At 41.8% G+C, this 22,459-nt stretch overlaps 1 protein-coding gene across 1 annotated transcript in view; it reads left to right on the top strand.

Annotated features, from left to right (window-relative positions):
• cav2 (caveolin 2) overlaps positions 1–22,459 on the top strand; it is an 82,865-nt gene that overhangs the window by 52,049 nt on the left and 8,357 nt on the right. The window contains exon 2 of the mRNA XM_034684764.1: positions 22,217–22,379. The gene's annotated coding sequence lies outside the window, so the exon portion shown is untranslated. The remainder of the gene's footprint in view (positions 1–22,216; positions 22,380–22,459) is intronic.

Here is a 22,459-nt window from a genome sequence, read left to right on the forward strand (position 1 = left end):
TTAATTCACTTACACTTACATTTTCCATACCTGTAGTAATCTGCATGTTCAGCTCAAACAGTCTCTAAATAGCAGCCTGTGCTGCAGTTACACTCTTTGAAAATCCTCTGTGTAAATGACCCCGCCCAGTCTACCACTCCCAAAGTGAGTTTAACTTCACTCCCTTCCTCCCTTCTTTACTTCTCTCTCTCTCTTTAGCAGTCAGCACTTCTCTGCCAACCTGTCTGCACAGTTCTGTTAAATAACCCATGTCCTAAGGCAATGATTTTTCCACTTATGAAGCTCAACCGCTGTGTCATTCCCCCATTCAAAACCTCTGAAACATGCAGCACAACAAAGCTGTGTGCCACTGCTTCCAGTAAGGCTGCGGAGGGGGGAGGAGGAGAGGATAACAGCATATGAATCCTTCCTGATCTCAGCTTCATCCTGTCTTTTCTCCTCATCCAGTGTTTCTCTCTCTCACCTGACTGAAGCAGAGTTGTAACACAGTTTTTGTTAAGATACCAGGGCCCTGACTTTTGTATATTTACTGTGTTAATCCTCATGTCAGATGAACTTCATACAAGTCTCTCTGCTATCTGATAATGCCATCACTGAAAATGGAGCTTGTACTGGATTGAATGGACTGTCTCCCCTGAATTTCCACGGAAGATATATCATCACTGAGTCTTTTGTCATTCCCGATATTACAGCCTTGTTTGTCTTCCCTGTCATGGATGAACTTGCTGGAACTTGAGTATATCTCCAGTATTGCTCATTTGGAAACAACTCCTTATCTTTTCCTGTTGTATTAACTCTCTCTGTGTCTCCAGACACCTTGTACACCCCTGGCCAGCTGCTCCCCTACAGCAACAGATATCTCTTCTCGTCCTCCTCCTTCTTTTCCTCCTGCGAGGAGTCACCGGGTGTGGCCTTTGAACTGTGAGCCGAGCCCGTCCTCCCACCCGAGCTGCAGGTTGTGTTAACAGAGGATTCTGATGTTAGCCGCTCTCTCTTTTACTCCTGTTTTTCCCTGAATGCTCCTCGGCTTACATGCTTGTAATAATGAGACTCAAAAGGTCAGGACCACGCCCTCTAACACAAAGGCTGGATGACTGAAAGGTGGAACGCTTTCTGTGTGCTTACATGTTTTATTTCATCCATTTGGACTTAAAGAATGATCAGATTGCACATTAAAAGTGCAGTTTCAGTGTATTTAAGTTGTCAGAAATCAAAGCTCTGAACTTTAGCTTTTATGTGAGTCTGCGCTATTCCACAGTTAAATTACGGCTGCAGGTGGAAATAGCAAAATCTAACTGAGAGGGCATGTTATTTTTGGGAAGCATGCAATTAATAGCTGAGGCTGCAAAAGAAAAACAAAAAACTAACAGAATCATAAACTCTAATTTTTTAAATGTACTTATTATAGAGCTCAGCATCGACACTGATTACTTGAATTAATTCAATTGCAATTCACCAGGTCCTTATTCAATATATTTTCTGATTCTATTTGATACTGATTTCAGTCACTATCAATTTTGTTTCTATATGAAAGAGATTATCAGAGAAGTAATGCTGTTTATGATAAGAGGAACCTTTTAACTGAGTGCATTATCAAAATATTAAGGTTTACATTAAGAATTGACCTCAAAGTCTTTAAAGAAAGACTTATTGTGCCACGAGCTGGTCTCAGGCTGGAGCAACCACTCTAAAACCATTATACACCCTCTACAAACAGTCACTGAAAACTCTAGATAAAAAACCAAGGAAGTACCACCACTGTAAAATCATTACGAAATATAACTTAATGACCCTTGACAGTTTTTTTTGTTATGTAGATATGTGTCTGATATATAAATTAATTAATGATCAGGCCCCACCACCACTTAAACAATGTGTGTTACTCTGCAGGAACAATCTTAGGGAGACCAGGGCATCAACAAGAGGAGACTGTTCAGCTAAACGTAGGAATACTGCATTTGGACAATCTGCATTTTCAGTCAGAGCAGCAGGAAAATGGAACTCAATCCCGACCCACATTAGAGACTGTACAAACCTCAGTGTTTTTAAAAGTAAACTGAAATTATGGCTCAAGGAAAAACAATCATGTGATCATCTGAATGCATCAAATTAGAGACAATGAAATGTAATTTTAAATGTGTTGTTATTAGTGATGGACTGTGTTGAGTAGTCTATGTATTGTTTTAAATGCTAGTATGTTTTATTTATTTATTTTTTCGTTTGTATTGTACATTTGTTAACATCTTCCTGCCCAGGGACCACAGATGAAAATTAGCTTATAGCTAACTCTGGCTTGACAGTTTTTGTTTTGCATGGCCCCTGTCAAATAAACTAATAAATAAAGTGCTGTTTTTAAGCATGATGACCAACACACTACAGTAGTCAAAAAGTAGAATATTGCTAAGTCCTACATTGACTTTAAAGCTTATCAATATTCTACTTTTTAGTGTTCATTTAAAAAGCAACAAAGTATGCTTTTCACTCTTTCTTTCATATATTAAGTCCTTGCAGCAACTTATATATCAGGGCACAAACTCGGTCCGTCTAACATGAGTCTGGTCCTGCTGGAGGTTTCTGCCTGTTAAAGGAAGTTTGTCCTTGCCACTGTAACTTGCTAAATGCTGCAAAGTGCTCTGCTCATGGTGGATTAAGATGAGATCAGACTGAGTCCTGTCTGTAAGATGGGACTTGATCTTATCCTGTCTTGATGTTGGGTCTTTGTTAATGATAGAACACAGAGTACAGTCTAGACCTGCTCTGTTTGGAAAGAGTCTTCAGATAATGTTTGTTGTGATTTGGTGCTATATAAATAAAGATTGATGGATTGTCTGAGCACTAGGACATGCCAAACCTTAACAGACAACATAAAAGTGATAAAAGTTTTAGGGCTTTCGTCCCAATACAGTTTTTGGTTTTGGCAGAAGCCAGACCTCAATTTGAGCGCTCTTCTTGCTGGTCTTTCTCAAGTTATGAAAGTTGTCTCATGGCACTTCCTATATCCCTTCAGTAGTGACCATTGAGTCTGTTTTAAAATGCTCTGCCCTGTTCAAGGACTGTAATATCCGTACATGGGGTGCATGATTTAACCGCTAAGCTCATTTTCTTTTACTCTAAGAAAAGTCCCTTCCTAAAAGTAAGACTGAAATTGAGTCCAAATGGCAGCAGATTCAGTTTAAACATGGTACCACACTGTTCAGATCTGGTCTTCATCTTGTCTCTGTTGACGAAGAAGGCAAAGCAAACTGCCACACTCGGTCGGGGGGCTGAACCGTGCATGCCAGATGAGGCTGTAATGAGAGAGTGAATTGAGTTTTCCTGCTCTAGAAGTGGAGTGGAGTGCTTGTTTGTGGAACAAGGTGGAAAGAAAATGGGAGGGAGGGGGGGTTGACTCCCTAAAAATATCGTCCAGTAGGTGTTTTGTCTGAAGGGTGTGTGTGTGTGTGTGAGTGGAGGGAGCAGGAAAAGGCAGAGAGAAGGTAACAGAGTAGGCAGTGTCTGGGCTTGAAGAGAGAGTGAGTGAGAGAGGAACTGAAAGTGAGCGAGTGAGAAATCAGGCGTAATTACAGACAAACGGCAAGTGAGGACGGTTTTAGCGAGGGAACTCCGTGGACTGGGGAGAGGACGGGAGAGGGAGGGAGGGAGGGAGGGAGGGAGGGAGGGAGGGAGGGAGGGGAGACCGTGTGTGTGTGACTCAGAGAAGGGATGTTTGTTTGCTGGCCTTGTGGTTGCTGCCCAACATGGCAACCGCCTGCTCGCAGCATAGCAACCACTCCTTCCACTCATCCACCACGGGGAGATTCCTCTGCATAACGTATCATTTTGAAGAAATGGGAACCAGATACTTTGTCCTTATCGTCAGTGTTACCAGGGCAACAAGCTTGGCTTCCCAGGACACACAAATGTACTAAACACAGAAAACATAGTGACAGACAAAAGTAACCAAAGTGTAACCTGTCCAGACCTGGTGTATTGTGTTGTTTGGTGCTAATGCTGCCAGACTCCAGCTGCTACATCTACTACTATCCATCTCACCACTGTCATCTCTCTCTCTCACCACTATCATCCCTCTTTCCAACCCCAACTAAGTTTCAGCAGAAAAGAAAAGTTAGTAAAAATTTATTTTTGGTGCAACAAACACAGAATCTCTGTATTGTTGTGACGTCCAAGGTCAGGGCTGGTTGGAGCCCAATGGAGCATGCAATGGCTGAAACATGGAAAACAAACAACTTTAATTATTGTCATAAGTATTAGTTTTGAAGATATTAAGGTTACAAGTTTTGCATAATTAAGGGTACAGCTTACTTAAGTGACAGGCAAGAACACTGTAGCTCTTATCAAAGGACGCTAAAGGCCCGTCTCAACTCCACCTCTCTGCCTCTTGTAAGTTCTTCCCAAAGTTAAGCTGTCAGCATTTCCAATTTGGTGACCACCATCAAGAGACTACATCCATGTTTTATTCATTCTATAGTTGGGTTTCGATTTTTTGCACTAGACACAATGTTATTGTGCTGAAAGAAAGGATGAGTGCTCAGTGAAGAAACCCACCCCACTTTGCCCTCCACTGACAAGTTTAGTACCCTACCCCATAGCTCCTGATGTCCTTCAAAGCCTGAGATAGAAAGGACAGCAAGAGCCATCAGCACATCACTGAAGTTATCAAGTGTGCTCATCCCTGGGGCGCTGGTGGCCTAGCGGTGTAAGCGCCCCACATACAGAGGCTACAGTCCTGGTCGCAGGGGTCACAGGTTCGATTCCGACCATTTCCTGCATGTCTTCCCCCACTCGCTGCTCCCCACATTTCCTGTCTCTCTTCAGCTGTACTATCTAATTAAAGCAAAAGGCCAAAAATGTAACTTTAAAAAAAAAAAGTGTGCTCCTCCCTTCACTGCTGTTTCCTTTAGCTCTGCCCATGACACCTCAGAGAGGCTAAAGAGTTAACTCTGGCGTCCCAGAACAACCCCCTTCCATGCCAGCTCCCACGATCCATCATATCCACCAGCAGAACACCCCAATTTAATAACCCAAACCAAACATACCACTATCATCTCTCTCTCTCTCTCTCTCTCTCTCTCTCTCTCTCTCTTCGTCTCCCGCTATCCCTCTTTCCAAGCCCATTCAATCTCAGCAGATGTGTGTCTAACATGAGTCTGGTCCTGCTGGAGGTTTCTGCCTGTTAAAGGAAGTTTGTCCTTGCCACTGTAACTTGCTAAATGCTGCAAAGTGCTCTGCTCATGGTGGATTAAGATGACATCAGACTGAATCCGTCTCCCCCCCATTCCCAAGATATTGGTACTGAGGTTGCTTTGGACCCAGTTCACTGCTCCCTGTCACCACTCTGTCAGACACTTTTTGCGTAAGAGTTTAAATAACTTGAGAAAAACAACAGGGGAAGACAGCTCTGACTGAGATTTGTGACCACCATAAACAACTGGCCATGTCTCCTTTCCAGCAAACTGTCATGACTTTGATTCACCATTAAAAACTGACTGATGGCGTAACCGCTGTAAAACCTTACGATGAATGGCTGGCATCATGAAAGTTTTAGGAATGAGAAATCAGTATTTACGTCTGATTCCCTTGGAAAGATTTTATTTTTCAGATTGCTGTTTCACTGGATCAAACTTTCACCTCAGTGTTTTCCTCAGGATGTGAAGTGTTGATGGAAGTGTATAGCAAAGTCAAGAGCACATAGAGGTATAAGGTGGAATTAAGCTTCACTGCCATCGATGTACTTCCACTTCAAAGACCTTCTTGTATTTTTCTCAACATCAAACTTTACAGACCTGAAGGGTGAGAGTAGAACACCTGATTACAGTGAGAGCAGTGTGTTGATACATGGCTGCTGTGTCCTGCTGTGACCTCCATCAGAGTGTTTTCCTCAGAGGGTGAAGAGATGTCACAAGTGAGACGTATCTGGAGGAAGAGGTGAAATCAAAAACAACAACACAGATCCAGGAAGTTTGATCTATTTTCCCAAACTTTAAGGCCTTACTCCCAGAGGAAAATTTTACTTTCTCAAGGCTTTCTCTTCTAAGTCTCCGGAGACAAAATTGAGATTCTCACTTCAGCCTCATTCAAGTTTCAAATTGTTCTCATTAGTTTCTCCTAAAATTCACTAGGAGAAATAGTTGAGACCATGACATGAGTCTTATTTGAGACTTAAATGAGAGATCTCATTAATGGCTCATTTTCTTCTCTTTTTTTAAATATATTTTGGGGCTTTTTGCCTTTATTTGACAGGACAGCTGAAGAGAGACAGGAAATGTTGGGAGTAGTGAGCGGGGTAAGACATGCAGGAAATGGTCGATCGGCCGGGAATCAAACTGGCAACCCCTGTGACGAGGACTGTAGCCTCTGTATGTGGGGCACCTAGACCGCTAGGCCACCAGTGCCCAAAAGAGTCCATCCCTTTAATTGTAATAATCTGGATAAATCTGGTCAGTCCTTTTGCGGCCCATATTTTAAATAAATGGTCTGTCATACCTGGTATGAAATCTCTATCTTTTGCAGTTTCTCTCAAATCCACTAAATCTTTGTGAAGTTGTTTTGTTCCAAACAGACTTGTAAAGGAAGGACCATATTGTGAAATCAAAGAAGAGATCATTTCACATCTAAATAGCTGATCTTGAAGTGGTTCAAATGTTTTAATGAGAATTGTAAGTTTGTGGACAATTACATTGAAATGTAAATTTTTGCAGGGCACTATAAATGTTCATGAAAAGATGAGCTCAGGCTCTTTCTTTGCTCCATCTGAGCTCAGCTTGAGACACAAAAACGGATGAGGTTAGATTGAGACAACTTAGAGAGCTCCCTGATTTCTCCACCTGAGCTCAAAAGGAGTCACAACAATTGAGAAATACCTGAGAATCATTTCAGATTCTGACCAGATCTCCTTTTGAACTGAAAGGTAGACTAAGCTGGGACTTTTTGAAACTTCTTTCTGGAGGCAAGAATGAGAAATAGGAGACATAAGCTGTAGTCTCATTTTGCTTTCAATCAGATCTCATTGTTGTCTAGGAGACATAAATAAAACACTTTTGAGATCTCCTCTCTAAATTTATTTTCCTATGGTCTTCCCCTGGTTTTTAATATCTGTAGGAACTGTAACCTGTTTATAACTCACTGAATGCTCCTTTAAAGGTGTTTGGATCAATGCCACTGAGATAAACTCCTCCATGTGGATTGACTGCATGACTTCAAAGTGTCTCTACCATCCAAAAATTGAAGTACAGAGGATAAGTGTGTGCAGACAGCTCCAGACAATGCAGTGCTATATTTGTAAAAGTAAACTGGACCCCATGCTCTGTCTTGAGGGCGAAACCGGGCCACAAAGTAGCATCATTAAAACCCGAGATTTCTGCCCTGACGTGTTAAAAGACAGCTTTGTGCCGTTTTTGAAATCTGTCCAGCGGTGGCCATTTTGTGTGAAAGCATCATTCACGTCCCGGGTTTAGATTTCTGTGGAAAACTACTAGGGAGGCAATGTGTGTGTGCGTGTGTGTGCGTGTGTGTGTCAGCAAGCCAGTGTGTCTATTGGCTCGTAGCTTCTCCAGCTCACCACACCCTCCATGTGTGTGTCAGGTGTGGAAGTACCTCAGGAATGAGAATAACTCAGCACACTGAGAGCAGGGAACCTGACACAGTCGATGAAGAATGTGTGTTTAAAGCTTTATCTGCAGAGTTATTGATCCTCTCTGATCGTACACTGGTCAATATCTACGACACAGAGGAGAGTTCAGTCAGCATTTGTGAAGGCTTATCTTCAGGTGTGTTCACTCAGTAAGGCACTGTGATCCCTCGGTTATCAATGTAACAGGAGATTGTCACACAGACACTGATGTGTGTTGTGTTTAGCTTGAATTTGGGAAACAGAGAACTTTGGTGTCACTAATTCAAAAGGCTGATATTCAGATTTCTCAATTCAACGTGAGGGTCTTGACTTTTGGCAGTCTTGGCTCACAAGACAGCTAAATTAGGACCCCACATGGTTTACATTTCATTCGTAAAATTTGATCTGTAATTATTTCATTACTTGTGCTTTTTTTTCTCCAATTGTTGCTTAAATTTTCTAACAAAGCTGCCAAGGTTCAGACTTAACATGAGGTGAACTTGTGTTGTCCCTCTGTAGTTCCTTTGATTTACAAGAAAGTCATCAAGGCTTTCTGCTCAGTCCTTTTCACTCGGGAGATTTATTTCTCAGTCTTCTCTTGAAGTCTTTGTGAAACCAGATGTCAGTGTTCACATGTTTTAGCCCAAACTATCATCTATTCCTGCACCTTACAAGTTCTAGCCTAGATCAGCATCTCATCTGGGCTCTGCCTCCCCTGTCTTCTTATATCTAGCTGCAGACTCTTCTTGATGGGTGGTAGGTATCAATGTTGTCACTACCTGGAGCTTGCATGTTCGCAACCTGGGTCTGTTGAACATGGCAGTACTGTATCAATCCATCTACTGTATATCTATATAGCACCAAATCACAACAAACGTGATCTCAACACTCTTTCCAAACAGAGCAGGGCTAGACCGTACTCTATGTTCCATTATTAACAAAGACCCAACATCAAGACCGGATAAGATTCAGTCTGATCTCATCTTAATCCCCCATGAGCAGAGCATTTTGCAGCATTTAGAAAGTTACAGCAGCAAGGACAAACTTCCTTTAACAGGCAGAAACCTCCAGCAGGACCAGACTCATGTTAGACACACATCTGCAGAGACCGTGTTGGAGTTGGAAAGAGGGAGATGAAGAGAGAGAGAGAGATGATAGTGGTATGTCTGGGTTGGGTTGTTAAATTGGGGCGTTCTGCTGGTGGATATGAGGGACAGTGGGAGCTGGCATGGAGAGGGGTTACTCTGGGACGCCATTGTGAGGTGTCATGGGCCTACAAACATCAGTGAAGGGATGAACCCACTTAATAACCCCAGTGATGTGCTGGCTCTCGCTGCCCATCTGTCCTTTCTATCTCAGGCTTTTGAGGGACATGAGAAGCCATGTGGTAGGCTACTAAATTATCAGTACAGGGCATAGTGGGATGGGTTTCTTCACTGAGCACTCATCCTTTCTCTCAGCACATACTTTACCTAACCATAGACAGAATCACACATTGATGTAGTCCCTATTGGTTTCTTATGCGCAGTTCTGAAGCCTATCCATGGTGGTCGCCATATTGGAAATGCTGACTCAACATAACTTTTGGGACAACCTAACAAGAGGCAGAGAGGTGGAGTTAAGGCAGCCTTTATCGTCCTTTGCTAACAGCTACAGTGTGCCCGCCTGTCAGTCAAGTCAGCCATGCCCTTAATTATGCAGAACCCATAGTCTTCATATATTCAAAACTAATTAGTTATGAATTCCCATTGCTGAATATGTTTTTCTATGTTTGTGTGAGAAACCTGTCCAGGATGTTTCCATGTTTTGTTTAGCCAATGCATGCTCCATTGGGCTCCAATCAACCCTGACCTTAGACAGTACATCAATAAAGAGATTCTGTGTTTGTTGTCACCAAAAATAAATTCTTACTTCCTTTTATTTTATGTTCCTCTTTAATATTCCACTATAGCCAATAAATCAAGAGTAAACAACCACACAGCACGCACATGATGAGCAGGATGACAACACATCTGTCAGGAAAATAATTCTGATGCGTCTGCTATTTTTATCGGTTGCATAGTTGCACAAATCTTGTTTTTGCCAAGTAAAAGCCAAGCCCTCACATTCCTCTGCCTGCTGGAGGGTGATGGAGCATACAGGGCTGAAAAAAAAGAGAGGAAGAAAGAGAGAGAGAGAAAAAGAACACATCTTTAAACAGTTATTCAGGCCTTCCAGTTAGAGCTGCTGTGGTTTGGGATGTGTGGGCTGGTGCAGATGTGTGTGTGTGTGTGAGTGTCTTGCTGGGGATGTGCTGATTCTCATGGAGGAGCTGGGTGTGTCAGGCCCAGCCCATATTTGTGTCAGCATGAGTAAGGCTTTATGGTGAGAAGAAGAAGTGGGAACCTCCTGAGCGATGGGGCTTATGTTAAACACATGGAATCTTTACTGTGGCAATAATATTATTAGATATGATTTGATTTATTACTGTGTCAACTTTATTCACACTGGATTCATCTGTGTCTGGATGGAGTTGTAACATTTTTGGTGCATAATTTCAGTGTTTCCTGTTTTATTTTGAATTACTCGTTCCTTCAGTCTCTGGTTTAGTTTTACTTCCTGCCCTTGTGTGCTTCCCTCCTGTTGGATTCCTCCATTAGTTTCTCTTATGTCTTTTTTTCACCTGTCGTCATTACCCTTTGTGTATTTATGATGCCTTCAAATGGAACTCATAAAGTTGTGAAGTCGTGGGAATGTGTGGCTTCTCTTTGCTTTATAATTGGAAATGCTAATATTGCTATTTTTTCCATATGTGCTGAAATGCCATATGGCGGTATAAATCAAAAGACAACAAGCTTAACAATCTAGATTAACACTTGCAATGGCTCCCCTTTGTCCTGTACGCGGCTAACGTTGATAAAACCATGTTGTACAAGCTGCACTCTCGCTTATTTCGCTCCTCTAACTACAGACCGTATCAGTTACATAATAATGTAATGTATTTGAGTGAAACTGGAGTCCATGGGCTCCACCATCTCTGTCACAACTCATGAACTTGATGCTTTCAGAAAAATTTAAGTTACGAAGTTGTGAGTACGTTAAGAAGGGGTCGTTCATGTGGTCATTTCTCGACCCCATTTGAAGGCACCATTAGTCTCTGTGTTTTCTCCCTACTGTGTCAGTTCATTGAGTCTTTCTCAAGCAGCAACCTCCAGTCTTACAATATGAAGCCCATGCAGAAGTGTTAAAGACTGCAGTTCATCGAGCGTCCAAGAAACAGTTTAAGTCTGAGTAGCTAATTTCTCTATCAGCACACACTGGAAGGGGGTGAATTTTTGAACAGTGAACTCTGTATTTTCAAAGATATTAAACATACAAGTTTTGCCCAAATAAAGACATGACTTACTTGATTGACAGGCAGGCACCCTGTAGCTGTTAGCTAAAGGGCTAAAGGCCTGCCTCTTTACCTCACTGTAGCTTGGAGGAAGTTAGGTTGTGTTCAGCATTTCCAATTTGGCACCCGCCGACGATTGGCTTCAAAACAGCGCTTCAGGAACAGATGGGTGAGGTCACAGATACTATGTTTTTTATACAGTCTCTGGTGTTTCTCCTGAGTCTTGCTGTGTCTTCTGCCACTTTGGATTTTTGTATTAAATACGTTTTGTTTGGTTTTGGCTTTTGTTTCTGAAACCCTTTATTTTTAGCCTGCATTTTGGTTCCATTTCATACGTTTTGCTTCAAAACATGACATTTCTGCCCTGATCTTACATTAAACAAGCGCAACAGTGCACCATTCACCGACATATCTGTCACTATTAAAGGGTCAAATTGAACCGCCTACATATCTCTCAAATGTGGTGTTCCTCAAGGCTCTGTCTTTGGTCTCCTCCTGTTTTATATTATTAAGAAATGGAGCAGGTTTCATAATTTGGCAACACAGGAGCATCACTTCAATCTTTTAAACGTTGTGAATTGGTCCAGGCTACCTCTCAACGGCTTGATTTTGTCAGTGTTTGTGCCACACTAGATAAAATGGGAACATCAGAGCTGGTGCAGTTTAACCTTTGGTAAAGTGCAGCCAACAGTGAAGAAACTTGGCACCATTTCACTTCGTCTGGTTGTGAAAATCAGCAGCTGCATCACTGAGTGACTTAACAAACAATTTCACTTTTGACCCAAGTTCCAAAAAAAGTTAGTCTGTGCTGTATCTGTCTGGAGATGAAGCCTGACATCAAGACAAGATGGCAGTTTTATGAGAAAACAAGTCAGGGCATAGTTTGAAGCATGATGAACTTAGGTCATAAGATGAGATCTGAGACAAGTATGCATTACATTCTGACAAAGCTGGAAAATACTTTGATATAATTAAAATATTTGTAATTCAACGTGGGTGGTTCTACTCTGCACAAATACTTGTTGGCTAACCAAAGTGCACTCATGCAAGATATTTAACTTTGGCTGTTGATCTTGCATTGAAGTATTTTACTTAGACATTATACTTTTGCACTTCCAAGACAAAGGAGATTTCATCACCTCAATGGACGCCATTTTTTTAATCTTATGTTTGGGGAAATGTTGTCGTCTGATGACTCCAAATGATCAACACGTCAGATTTAATTACAAGAAAGGGGATACTATCGCCAACACTGCTACTCTGTTATTTTCATTCCTCAATGGCGATCTCATAAACAGCCATAAAAAAAAACTTCCAATTGTTCTGCTCTTGCTGACACAACACTAGAAACATTGTACCGGTGTGGCACTGTGCATGACTCGACAGCTGCTCCACATACCTTCCAATGCTGTCATCCTCCACGTGATAAGCAGCCACTAAATTACTTTCAAGGAGGGAGAAAAACATCAGTGTCTCTCACCTGGATGGAGCCAAGCACTCATCACTTGAGAGAGTAATTCTTTGTGTGCCATCCATGAGAGGAAATTACATCCCTTTGGCACGAGGCGTGAAATCTCTATCTGTCCCAGGATGACAGGGTGTTACCCAAAGATTAGAGGGAATGCAACACAAATGATGCTGTTGCTATTTTGTCTTTGCTGAGTAGTGACTGTGTAGTTTCACTGAATACTAGCATAACAATTTGAACAAGTCATGAATGCTCATTTCCCCCTTGGGGTCTTTGTAGTTTGGAGTGTTGTTTTTTCACTTGAGTAGGAAAATGCTGTGGCACATGCACACAATGCTCTTTTTAAGTGTGAGGTAATGTTTTCCATTTTGTGAGGTTAAAAAGCCCTTCAGGGTGATGACAGCAGAGGATAGTTTGTGGGTTATGCTCCCAACCCAGAGGCTGGCATACTTAGAGAGCTATTCAAATGTTTTCCTGCTGACAGGTAAGGGATCAAAGCTACAATGATGACTTTGTATTGTGCTGATTGATTAATAGTGTCATTCATAGCTCCACACGCTGCTTTGAATGGGTTTCTAAATCAAGACATTAGATTACACTTTCTCATTGAATCCTTGGAAAAGTCTTTGTTGTAACCGAGACACGTGGCTGACATTGTTGTGTGTTTTTATACCAGTGGGTGGGTGAATGGCTTGGTAATTAAAACACCATAACTCCATCTGGGGATGTTGTGATTATGCAAACGTGGAGATTTCTCTTGATTCTTTGTGTAACCTTGGTGAGGTTTCTTGAATTGTGCTGCTCATGGAGGAATATGCACTAAAAGGTATTTCACTAGCAAGGACCACGCCACACAAGGATATAACATGTAATGAATTAGTGCATAGTGTACCCAGCAGAAGGAGACTCAGGATGGGGGTTCCATCTCAGCGTTATCCTGCCAGAGCTGATCTTGACCCAGGTTGAACCTGGAAGTAGACAGGGCATAGAAGGAGCGAGCACAAGATGAATAGGCCTCTCTACCCCTCTAGAACTCTACGCTCCCAACATGCAGGCTTGCTAGTTGTACCTAAAATCTCTAAAAGTAGTATGGGAGGTAGAACCTTCAGTTATTCCTTTGGAATCATGTACCAGTCAGGGTCCGGGAGGCAGGCACCCTCTCTACTTTTAAGAGTAGGCTTAAAACTTTCCTTTTTGATAAAGCTTATAGTTAGAGCTGGATCAGGCTTGGACCAGCTTTAGTCATGCTGCTATAGGCCTAGACTGCCGGGGGAACTGGCACACTGACACACTGGGATCCTAGCTCACCCCCTTCCCCCCAACCCTTTCATCACTTACTTTAACTCTCCCTGTCCCATTAAAGTTACTAACCATAGACCTTTCTGGAGTCCCTGGGCTCCATTGTCTCGTAGATTCCTCTGAGCTGCCGTAGACGTCCTCCTGCTGCGGACGATCTGGACTCCAGCTGATACGGACGTTCTGGACTCCAGCGGCAACAGCTTCTACGACTCGTCTCATCACTATCACTTCTCTCTCTTACTCCCCTCTATCTGTCTTTCCAGACCCAACTCGGTCAAGGCATGATGGCTGTCTAACATAAGTCTGGTTCTGCTGGAGGTTTCTGCCTGTTAAAAGGAAGTTTTTCCTCACCACTGTAACTAGCTAAATACTGCGATGTGCAATGCTCATGATGGATTAAGGTGGGGTCAGACTGAGTCTTACCCTGTCTTGAAGTTGGGTCTCTGTTCATAATTTGACATAGAATGGTCTAGACCTCCTATGTTTGTAAAAGCGTCTTGAGATAACGTTTGTTGTGATTTGGCGCTATACAAATAAAGATTGATGGATTGATTGATTGATTGGAGAGGATAAGAAAATAGGTTAAGTGCAGTAGAGTAAGGTGAGGGAGGGTTGGTTCATATAAGAGAAAATGAAATATTCCATGAGGCTCGACAAAGACTTTTCATAAAATAAAGAGTCCCTTTCTGAATTACATTAAAGAAAAAAATCACCTGCCTGCAGTTCCAAGTGATTAGCTTCTGCCCTCTTAGTTCAGAAATATTGTAACCTTACTCAGTCATCACAGGACTCCAGGCACCTAAAATTACAATGCCTAGATGTTTTTTTGTTTGTTTCTTTTTAATTTTTTCTTCTATGTCCAATATTTTTTCTTTTACAGGGGTAGTTTATCTTAATGTAAATTGCATATTTCACATTGTTGATGATTGATTCCAACCTCCAAAATGTCTCGTTTTTGTGTATGCATTTTACGGAAGAGGATTAGGGCCACTGGAAAAAACAAATTAAGGTCAAATTTTTTTTTAATTAACATTATTTTGGGAAAAAAGTAAGGATTCTGAGATTCAAGTCAGAATTCTGGGATTAAAGTCAGAATTCTGACTTTTTTCTCATAATAATAATAATAATAATAATAATAATAATAATAATAATAATAATAAAATGTTGACCTTAATTTTTCTTTTTTCTTTGGTGGCCCTTATCCTCTTCTGTAGCATTTATCTGTTTGTATCTTAAAAAAAAAAAAAAAAAGTAGATAAATGTTTTTCTTTTACTGAACTGCAAAGTAGAACACATGCATGCAAGATGAAGCCAATGTGGGAGTGCAAAATCTGCATTGATGTATGATTTCTGCGTTGTGATTCAATGCAAAGCGATGCTAACCAATTCAAACTGTTGACCCCAGGAGAGTTGGACAACTTCTACTTCTGCTCCAACGTTCACAGCTTAAACAAACACACCAAACTCTCAGCTTAAAAGGCCTTGGGTCTGATTAAAAAAGTACTCTGCAAAACAGTTTCAAATGTAAAAATGTGCAACAAGATGCATCCTAACACCCTGATTGACATATGATTCTGGCCTTTTGTAGACCTTTACTTGTTTCTGCACTACAACCATTAAAAACCAGTTACTCTGCAGGCAGGGAGACACACATTTCCAGCTCCATGCTCACATCCTGTGTGACAGGAACACACCTGCAGCTTTATCAGAATCTAATGCAGAAGGAAAACGCTCCCATCAGCTTTTATGATGTTTGTTTTGTACCCGTCATGGCAGCAGATGGTCCTGCTGTCTTCCAACAAAACAATAGGAAATGATGTCACTGAGAGCTGACGAGCACTGAGAGGACCTGTGTGAAAGCAGCTGTTTGTCTGAATTGAAAATGTCTGTAAAGGTGAAGTTTAATGGGCAGAGGAAAAGCCTGTGTTATCACCCTTACTGTATAAAGGTCACATCTAAACGCTCACAGCTGTTACACTCAGAGCAGAGCGGAGCGACAGGTGACACTGAAGTTTACAGAAGGCGTCCAACTTATTGCCCGACAGATTCGGGCTATTTTGGAAAATGGTTTGAGGGGCTCTCAAGCTTGTTGTGAAATTTTTCCACTGCCAAGAACAAATGTGACAGTCAGAGCCTCAGTATGCCGGGGCCTGTCAGGACATTCCTCCCTCTCAAACCGACATCCCTCTTTTCCCCCTCTCATCCCTCCATCCATCCACCAAACTGAAGGCTGAGCAGGAACGGAGGTGCAGATACCTGTGAACCTTAAAAGCACTGTGGGGAGTATTTGACTGATTCTGAAATAGTGTCACTCCAAAGTGAGGCCTCTTCATGACCTACAAGTGACAAGGTTATTTCTTTATACGGAATTTCAGCGCCTGTGTTCAGGTTGGATTGTCAGTGAAAAAACTGGGTCGATTTTCAGCACTCAACCTGAAGTGTCCCTGTTTTGAGCTCTGCTGGTAAAGTTTGTCAGAGAGAAGTAAGCATGAGGAGTTTTTCTTTGACATATGTTTTGTCCTCATGGCTGATACTGGAGCAGGGAGTATTGTTTCAGATGCAGAAACTCTATAACCAGGGCTTTGCTAGCTAAAAGAGCTAAACGTCTATGAACAGGATTTAATGTTTATGCTAGTGTGTGAGTGTTTAACTGCTCTGTGAGGATTAAAGAGTTAAACCATGTGCATATTTACAGTATTCAGACATTTATTGGGACACTGGAGCTCACATCATGACACCAGGGCTGTGATGGGTAACATTAACCCAGCACTTCTGCTCGACTTATGTAAGCTAACTAACTGTAATTAACATACAAAGTTTAGCTGTTGAAACGTTCCAGTTAATAATTTTACGTGGCTCCAAATCAATACATGACCTCATCACTCTGCATCCTGATAAAAGTTGTCTTGAATGGGCGCTGGTGGTCTTGCAGTCGAAGCGTCTCACGTATTGAGGCTATAGTCCTCGTCGCAGAGGTTGCCGGTTCGACTCCCAGCCGGTCGACCATTTGCTGCATGTCTTCCCCGTCTCTCTACTCCCCACATTTCCTGTTTCTTTTCAGCTGTCCTATCAATAAAAGCCCAAATACATAACTTACAAAAAAAAATTAAAAACCTTTTCTTGAACAAAGGAAAGTATTATGAGTGACGCAACAAACGCACGACTGCGGGTGATGGCGCTCATTGGAAATGTAGTCTTCATCCTGGATAAACCACAGATTTTATTCTAAGGGATCACCGGAATCCACACAACATGAAAACTCCTTACTGTGCCTTTAACCAGCTTTTTAATGCCACACATTTTTAAACTCCCAAATCATCATCAGTTTCATTTCAGTTTATGGAGGTAAGTTTGAAAGTTCTTATTCCTGCTGCACTGTGTGGTTATGATCAGTGCCTGGATGTTATTAAGCAACTCAGTCACATTTCAGCATGCACACACAGCAGGGTTGCGTTATGTCTTATGAAATAGCTTTTTATGCTAATTTGATTTAGTGCATCTAATTTGCAACATAAAACTATGCTTATGCCAGAAAAACAGTACAAGGGTTGTGATTTGCAGCTTTTTAAAACAGAATATATTCTGTTAAAGTTGTGTTGTGTGCTTTTTGTATTAAAACATGATGGTAAAACCGTAACTTTCATTCCCTGCAAATTCCTCCTTACTTGTTGCTTATTCAGACTTCCTCTGCCTCAACAAATACAAGCGTCCTCCTTCCTTAGGTTACTTTACCCGGAGGTGATGAGGGGGGCGTGTCTTTGTTGCATGATTGTGAGGAGTGTGTGAGGACAATAATATCAGCCCTAATGAAGAGGCTCAACCAGACAGGTTTACGATTGTAGTTATTGCTTGTGAACTTGCCAGGAAAAATAGCAAGTAAACGGAAGTTCCTTTCTTTTAATAAACTAAGCTCAAATTCTTTACAAATCAGGAGTTAACACAGGCCTGTGCATGTTATACTCCTGTGTGTGTAGATGCATCTGTGTGCAGTCTGCTTTATTCTCTATCATCCATCACAGCTGCATTGTCCCTTCAATATTTCCAAGATGTTAAAGTTAGTCTTTCTCTGATGTATACAAGGCTTTGCTTTGAGTTAGCTAGGGTCGCTTTCTTTATTTAATAGAGCAGCTACTCTGTGCCAGAAAGCAATATTCCTTATTACTGGAAAGAATTTTGAATGAGTCATTCAGAGACGACAACTGAAAGGAGAAAATAGCCCTCGGTTATGCCAGACATCAGATTGGGTCTGCCCGCCTTTTCTTGCACGAAAATCCCACCACACATTTCAGAGGCGCATTTGATGCATAAAGACTGCAAGGACGACAGATTCTTCTTCTAGCTGGAATCAAACCTGTGACCCTCTGGGGAAAGAGGAGTCAGTAACCTCCTGGAAAAAAAAGAGACTCCCCTGCCCAATCCTGAGCTGACAGAAATAAATACACAGAACGTAGCGCCCTGCAGACATTCACAAACAGAATCATGGCAGGATTTACGTTACGCAGACAACCTCACACAAACACTGAAGATAAATATACTGCAGGGCACATACATCAGGAGCGTGTGTGTTCCCACAGAGCATCACACAGGCTCTGCTTTTATATTTCCTTCTTTATGTGTAACCTTTGCAGCTCTGAGAGACAAACCTTCTTCTTAAAATAAAAGCCCTGAAGACAAATTGTAGCTGACGGTGGATTTATTTTTCAAAGTGTTGAGAATTTCAGCACAATCTGGGTCTCATTTATCAAGTGTTTTCTGGTTTGGCTCTAGCCTGAGTCAAGTCTATGATTTACTGTGGATAAAATCATCATGACGTAAATATTTTAGCAATGTAAATGGATATTCTATGATTAAATGAGAGCAACAAGTGATTTGCCTTCATGTTGAGGGATAAATAGACGCTTAAGATAACAGCAGATAACAGACAATTCAAAATATGTTCCAAGTTTGCAAGTTCTGTAAGAGCAGCTTTTTCTCTGTTGATCTTCTCCTTGTTATTTTGTTCCTTTTAGTTCCTTCAGATCAGATAAACTCAGCTCACTTTTACTACATCTGAGTGCTGGAATGCAAAAACACATCCTGACATAGAGAGTGAAGGAAAGTTAGGGTGTGTCCGTTAAGCAGACACGCCACTTAAAGTACAAGTACACCCGTCCCCCCTGATGTTCTTTAAGGTGATGTGTGTTACAGACCCCAGAGATGAGGGTCCTTTGGGTGTAACAGGAAATCTCAGTGTGTGCTGTGAGTGCGCTGATATGATTGTTCCCCCTGGAAACTCCTGGGATAATACGCATTTGTTCCCCATGAAGTCAGAGGAAACGTTCCAAGCCGCTTTGCATCGAGGCGCAAAGTCTCAGAGGAGTTCTGGCCGGGATGTCCTGGAATGTGGCCGTTTGGTGGATTAATTAAATATTAACATGCAGGACAGAGAGGCTCACAGGACAGAGAAAGGTCAGCAAGTGATGGAGCTTCAGGTGGAGCTGCAGCAGCAAGATACATTGTACCTCTGTATGTCTGGTCAATCAATCAATCAATCAATCTTTATTTGTATTGCGCCAAATCACAACAAACGTTATCTCAATACGCTTTTACAAACACAGGAGGTCTAGACCACTCTATGTTAAATTATGAACAGAGACCCAACTTCAAGACAGGGTAAGACTCAGTCTGACCCCACCTTAATCCATCATGAGCATTGCACATCGCAGTATTTAGCTAGTTACAGTGGTGAGGAAAAACTTCCTTTTAACAGGCAGAAACCTCAGGCAGAACCAGACTCATGTTAGACAGCCATCATGCCTCGACCAAGTTGGGTCTGGAAAGACAGATAGAGGGGAGTAAGAGAGAGAAGTGATAGTGATGAGACGAGTCGTAGAAGCTGTTGCAGCTGGAGTCCAGCACGTCTGTATCAGCTGTCCAGTGTGTGTCCAGATCGTCCACAGCAGGAGGACGTCTACGGCAGCTCAGAGGAATCTACGAGACAATGGAGCTCAGGGACTCCAGAAAGGTCTATGGTTAGTAACTTTAATGGGACAGGCAGAGTTAAAGTAAGTGATGAAGGGGTTGGGGGGAAGGGGGTGAGCTAGGATCCAAGTGTGTCAGTGCGCCAGTTCCGCCGGCAGTCTAGGCCTATAGCAGCATGACAAAAGCTGGTCCAAGCCTGATCCAGCTCTAACTATAAGCTTTATCAAAAAGGAAAGTTTTAAGTCTACTCTTAAAAGTAGAGAGGGTGTCTGCCTCCCGGACCCTGACTGGTAGATGATTCCAAAGGAGAGGGGCCTGATAACTGAAGGTTCTACCTCCCACACTACTTGGTGCATACTGCAGTTTTTCACAATAAAGAAGACTTTGACTTTGACTTTGGAAGGAAAATAAAAGTTGTGACACTCTCTCGCCTGACAACTGAATGCTCTGTGTTATCTTAACAGAAGTGTGAAAGTCAAGTTTCAGTAAAGCTATCTTAAACTTGAACGTATCTCTTAACAAACTTTCTCACCGCCTTCTTCCTGCCAAGACTACTTCTGATATTAAAAATCATTCTAGTGAGACGTCTGCACAAACCTCCGCCAACATTAATCAGTATACTGCTTAAAACAACACACTTGTGACACTTGACATTTCTGCAACAGCCCAAGTACAATTTCAAATCATGCAAACGCTGCAGATGTAGTCAGATAAAGCTCTTGGAGTCGGGGTTGTAATCAATGATACAGCAGGATTAATCCGTCTGCTCAGGAGAATGAAGCTGCTTTAAAAGAAACTAGAAAGTTGAAGTGCTCAGATCCTTTACTAAGGCTAATACAGGAGAGTAGATCTTAATTCAGTTGGAGTTAAGTGTTGTTAAGAGCTAAATGTGCAGAGAGTCTCAAACTACAACATATACCTTCTGAAGAAGAAGAGCCGATGTGACAGATTTATTGTTTTGTATTATTTTGACATCATGAACACTGACGGAGGAAAACGTGTCCATGTAAAACTATTCCCTTCATGTGCTCTATCAGATCATTCAGTTCAATGGTTTCAAATGATGGGTCACAGCCTTTTAAAGGTCACAAGGTCTTGGGATTATTCCTCATGACTGGTCAAAAAGAGACAAATATTCAATGAACATTCTGCTGGTTGCGGCTAAAAAGGCGTTAACCAGGAAATGGTTGTCACATGAGAGCCCAACTCTAAATGGATGGATGGATATTTACAATATGGAAAAGACTACAGCACTTGTTAATCACAAGTCAGAGCAATTCACTGCTAACTGGAGGAAATGGGTTAATTTTGTAACCCTCCATAGACCGGATTTTATTTTCAGAAAAGACTATAGTTTCCTTTTAGTTTCTGTTATGTTATTTAATTCCATTGGTATATATGTGCTTCTGGAAAGGTGATTTTAAAGCCTATGTTGGGAATGTAGAGATGATGTATATACCATGGAAATGTTTGATGCAAAATTTCAATAAAAAAAAAATTATAAAAAAAAAAGATTAAAGGTCACAAGATAAATCTGAGGGAGTGTGAGATGATAAACACGGTTTTAAAGAGGACTGATTCAGATTCTGATTCCCAATCTGTGATTATTTCCACAGTCTTGAAATGTTAAGGTCCAAAATTAAGAGTATTGAGTCTTTGGACCTGAAACCATCTGAGAAGTTTAAGGGAGAAATGGCTCCATGTTCAGACTGATCTGAGAAATGACAGAAACTCACACAAAAAAAAAAGACCAAAACATTGGCTGCATTTTCCACCAGACAAACGCAGGACTTTTCATCCCAGGGGATACTTCTGGAGGAATTATCCAGCTGAATGTGGTCTGCATTTCCACCGAGGTCTGAAGACATGTCGTGGAAAAGCCCATTAGACTACCATGGGTCTTAATCCAAAGTCCTTGTACTTTCAGAAAGTACTGCTACTTAATCCAGGACCATTTACAGGGTTGATTAAAACACTTGAAGTCTTGAGTCTCTGGTCCCTCTGCTTTTGAACCGTATCTTTTGACTTGAAATGCGAGGAGGTAACTGGGGTCATCCGTTTTCTTCATCTGGATGGACTCTGCACATCTGTCTCAATTTCCATATCGGTTTTGCAACAAGTTGCTGATCTATCCTGTTTGGGCCAAAGTTCTACAGACTGGTTGACCAACATCTGCATCCTTATAAGGCTCTGCCACTGACTCTTGTTATAATCTCATCACACCATTGGCATCCAGACTGTAACACAAACCAAAGGCAATAACTTCCTCTGCTGCTCTCTCTTTCACACACTCACATTCTCTCATGTCAACACCGTCCTCTGTCCCCGCCTCACCCTCAGGCCAGCCAGGTCTCCCCTCCCTCACTCTGTCCGAGCCGCTCTGTGTGTGTTAATCCTGGAGTATTGTGCTGTTGTGTTGTCGACCTGATCGCTCTGTTCTGACCGCTGTGTTTCTGCTTTGCTGTCCCTCACAGTCCTGACCTACTTTTTTTTTTGTCTCCCGCAGTGTGTCCAGGCCTCGGTGCCTAAACAAAAGAGGGGGTTGTTTACATGTTGCACATCAATGGGCAGGATGCTGAAGCTGCCACATCAACAAATGAGGTGCAAAGTGAAGAGGACTGCAGGCAGGTTGGCTGTTTGGAGGGATGACCATTTTGCAGAAACTATTGGTAACGTTAAAGATACATTCCTAATGTATGTGAACAAAAAATATGGGTGCAGATACCAAGCAGTCTTTATTATGGGAGTA

Source organism: Notolabrus celidotus, chromosome 6 (assembly GCF_009762535.1).
Source record: "Notolabrus celidotus isolate fNotCel1 chromosome 6, fNotCel1.pri, whole genome shotgun sequence".
In the NCBI taxonomy this organism is placed as follows: domain Eukaryota; kingdom Metazoa; phylum Chordata; class Actinopteri; order Labriformes; family Labridae; genus Notolabrus; species Notolabrus celidotus.